The sequence below is a fragment of the Agelaius tricolor genome, unplaced genomic scaffold (assembly GCF_023055355.1).
Source record: "Agelaius tricolor isolate 1412-34295 unplaced genomic scaffold, bAgeTri1.0.p SCAF_7, whole genome shotgun sequence".
Taxonomy (NCBI): Eukaryota; Metazoa; Chordata; class Aves; order Passeriformes; family Icteridae; genus Agelaius; species Agelaius tricolor.
The window spans coordinates 7,042,799-7,047,396 of record NW_027269267.1 but is presented as its reverse complement, the minus strand read 5'-3'; positions in this window follow the sequence as shown (position 1 = coordinate 7,047,396).

Genomic DNA, 4,598 nt, shown 5'->3' with positions numbered 1-4,598 from the left:
TCTAAATTTTCTTATCTTGATACACAAAGCATCTTTTTTTGTATAGAATCACCATTTTCAGTGCATTAGACTGCTTACTAACATAGTTTGCAGTTTACTGGTGATTGGCCTCTCTTCTAAACAATAAACAGAAATTATGACCCTTTCCTTGCAAAATAAAATGAAGAGACTCACAATTTGGATTTCAAATAATCTTATTTGTACACAAGTTTGCAACACAGCAAACTTAACTGGGTTGCTAATTTCCATCAGCCTGCTGGACTTTTGTAAGAATATCAGTCTTATTATCTGTTAGCTACAATGTAATCTATTTTAGAAGGCTGTCAGCTCCTTGTCTTTCAAATAATTACAGTCAAAGAAAGCAAGACACACCCTCCCTCTCCCTCCTTACACCAGCTTTTTTTAATTGCATTTGGATTTTTCAAAAATATTTATGCCCCAAGTCAGAAGAAAAATGCTCTGCTAAGCAGAACTGTGTTTTGTAGAGGGTTTAATCCTACTTCAGGCAATTTCTTCATGAAGCCGCTGTCACTAAAGAAGTAGAACTAAACACTGTAAAAAACACCCACAGGAGGGAGCTCAGGGGCTTCTTTTTCTCCCATCAGGGACTAAGAACTGAGTTTAGAGCAGCAGAGCAGTGGAGTGTTCCTATGGGACAGGGACCTCTTATTTCCCTCCTCTTTCCCAGAAGCATTCTGCCTGCAAGTCAGGCAGCCCTGCCTGAGCTTCAGGACTTTGTGGTAGGTCTGGAAGGGTTTGGTGAACAGGTTTAAGCTGTGAAAGCCCACCACAGACTGTGGTGTACCATGGATGTCAGTGAGCTTCACCTCTCCTATTTCTGCATGAGCCCTGGGGCAGTAACTTACAAAAGCTCTGATAAAAGCCACTGAGAGACAGCCAGGCTCAGGAATTCTTGGCAAAAGTTCTTCGAGGTCAGCAGGCAAGGTGAGGTGTTGTCAGGGGGGATATCTCCAAGAAAGCAGTGAGTTATTCCATTTAATGATTCTTACAAAGGTTGAACAAATGTAGTGGCTTTGAAACTGGGAGCAAAATAATTAAAATTTGCTACATCATGGGCTCTTTTATTCTGGCAAATCACAGATTATTTCTGATAGGCACAAACTGGAGGCATTGGAAGGCTTTTCTTACAAGCAAAGGACACCACCAAAGCTCTGGTGTTTGCCTCTGGTCTCCATGTGTGGGAAAATGACTGGGGATCAAAAAATAATGGTACAGATATTATAAGGGAAAACACAGCTCCTTCTCCCTGGACAGAACACGGTCAGTACCCCCAAATTCCCACACAATCTGGGGGGAACTAAACAGGGAGTGGAGTGGAGTGGAGTGGAGTGGAGTGGAGTGGAGTGGAGTGGAGTGGAGTGGAGTGGAGTGGAGGAGTGCAGATGCTACAGCTGGGCTCTGTTGAAACCCTTGCAGAGGAGGAAACTTGGTGGTACTTTCTGACAAGCCACACAGCATCTGAAAACAGAGAAATAAAAGTGTCCTGCTGTTAAATGAGCAGCTGTGGTTCTTACCCTCTCCTTGGGTAAGAACTCTACTCTGTGTGTGTTGAATGATCTTGAGCTGGCTTTTACTGGGACTGGACCTTGTTAGGATTTTGCTTTGAAGTAATATTTTGTTTGAACAGTCTTTCCAGTCAGACACAATCACCTGCAATGCTTCAACCTTAACCTGTCACTGTTTTATTAATAAAATATTATTCCATAAACTGTTAATGTGAGTCCTTCAGGGGTGCTGATAGTGTGTGGATGTGTGGAGACCGAGAAGGAGGTTTTTGTGTTTGGTGTGTGACACCAAACACAAAAACCCTGACCAAGCAGGCCAAACCATCCTCTGGTACAGCAGGATTATTTCAGAAGAGTCTCCATAACAGGACACTGACAAACTGGTTGGCCCAAGGGTCTTGGCTTTCCTGGGGCACTGACAGATGAATCAAACATTAGGAGTTTGAGATCTCCCCTTTTCACAGACACCATGACTGCAGTCAATCCAGCTGAAGAATAACCCCAACACTGCTAGGACAGCTGCCTTTCACAAATAAGCCAAGCTCATTTCAGAAACTTCATCAAAAGAGGGGAGGGCATAGGAAGGTGACAGTCAGAAATCTGTATCACCTCACCCTGAGCAAGACACAGGGTCATCACAGCTCAACCAGCCTTTCTAGGGGGGAAGATGGTGCCTGAAGGGTGAGGTGCAGTGAGGGGGGACAAAAGGACAAAGCCTTCTCATTCAAATCCCAGCAAGAGGATTCTCCAGCAAAGAACAAGCCCCACATGATCTGGAAAGCATTGTCCTCCCTGTTGTTCAATTTAAGAAGCACTTACACAGTAGTCTGACTTGAAAAACAGAGCTTTAGTATCCAGAGTGGTGTCTGACCAATAAATCAGGAAGCCAGCTCATCTCCAAGCACCATTTAGACTCTTTCTCACCATGAGCTAGACGCTGTAGTTTTTATCTGAAGCCTCATTTTTCTTAGCTTCAATACACCATCTGAATTTAACATAGGTGGCACTTGTGTGCTTAATTCAGAACTGAGTTTCCTAAAATACTGACCAAAAAAAGTATCAAAATAGGGATTTATAAATGACTTTGGGGAATTTGGTTATGAAGAATAGCTTCACCTTTTCTTAAATGTTAGTATGAATATTGTCTGACAAAGCCAAAAGAATTTGGAAGTCTGATTCATTGTTTAATATCAAATTGTAGATATTTACAACTGTTTTCTTTTGCCATTTATAATTTCTGTTATACTCCTCCCACACATTTATTGGACTCAACAGTTCAATTAGATAATGTTGAATTAACTTTGACATTTTTGCCTGGAAACAGTCTTTAAGGTCACAAGGTGATGATTTCATCAGAGGAACTCAGCAAAAGTGGAAGGAAGGGACTGGGAGGAGAGGGGAGAAAAAGGTTTTGAGGGATTTGAGCCTTTTTTGAGGCTGATTTGAGAAGTTACAGTTCTGGGTCTGTGTTAGTGAGGGGGGTTTGGGTATAAATACCAGCCAAGCTCTCCTCTCACTATAGATATTCTCTTTTCTGCTAAATTGGCTCAGGCATGGTCTCTGCTGAACCCTGCTGTCTCTCCTTACCTGAGGACCTCCATCAGTGCCCTGCTGCTCTGCCAGGTCCCATCCACCCCTTTTAGGCACTTGCAGCACCCAGATTTTGTGTCACAGCCCCCCCATTTTGCACTGGCAAAGGAGACCAGAGGCAGCACGGCCCGGGGAGTGGTGATGCTGGATATAGCAATTATCCCTCAAACATTCCCCTTCCTTAGATAGCTGCATAGTCCTGCTGGTGGGCAGCAGTGTCTGTGAGCACACTTAGAGGTCATGCATATTTTGCAGTGTAGTTATTTGGCTGTCAAAGGTATTGCTGACGTTTTGAATGAGGACTGGAATTTGCTATATATAATTAACAGTAGGGGGTGGTGCTTTTTTGGATAATGAGATCTTTAGATGCTGGAGGTTGAAAGAGAGTGGAAAAGGGATGCACATATGATCTTTTATATAAAGTAGTCTGGTGATAATGCCCAGCTCACGCTGCCTGGACTGGCCCTTTGATGTTCAGAGCATGTATCAGATGTGAAAGGAATGACTGACAGTCCTGGACAACACATGGTGTCTAATGAGCTCACTGGGGCTCATCACTCCCAGTTCTGACATTTCAATCTGAGCCCCTCAGCTTCTGGGGGTTGCATTCACCCTTTAGTTTGCCCACAGCTCTGTGTCTTTGAAAACTCACCATCTCCAAGTCACCTCCAGAAGACAGAATTCTTCCCATGTACCCCAAACCTCTCTGAATGGTGTCTGTGCTCTCACCATGTCTTTCCACTGCTGACTGCCATCCTACTCCAGGGTTTGGCTTGCAAGGCCAGTGGCTGTCACCCCTGCATTCGCATCCCACACACATTCACCAGGAGGAGGCAGAGGCAGAGGAATGAGGCTTTGCCTGAGCAGCCACAGAAACTCCTGCTACTGAGCTCCCTGGGGACTCCCTGTCACACACAGCAGTGTGCATTCCTGAGCTGCTGCACGTGGCACCTGCTGCAAATAACCTGGGTGGAGCTGAGCAGATGGGCTGAACTCTGCTCTTGGAAAGGACTTCCCCTCCTTCCACGGGACCCTGCCAGGCACTGCTGTGCCAATGGGAGCCAATCCAGCCCATCCCAGACAATAACTGTAGGACTGTGCTCACAGGTGCTGCTGATCCTGAATCCTTACACAGCAAAAGATGCTCTCAACACCCTCACGACTTCTGCCAAACCAAAGGCTCAGCCAGGTTTCTGGGAACAGCACAGACATGCTGCTGGCTGACTGCATATGCTGCCATTCAAGAACATAAGAATTTTAATATGAAATAAGAACAGTTATGTTGTTCCCTTGAAGTCACAATAGACTGTGACTGAACCTTCCTAAAATCTCATATTGATGGAGGAGGGACAGAGTTTCTCAGCAAATACCAAATACCATTCCCAAACTTTGGATCCCCTGTTGTTTTGAGATTTAGAATTTGGGGATTGCCTGTCTTTAAAAGGCAAAATGGTATTTGTTCAATGGCGTAAGAACTATAGA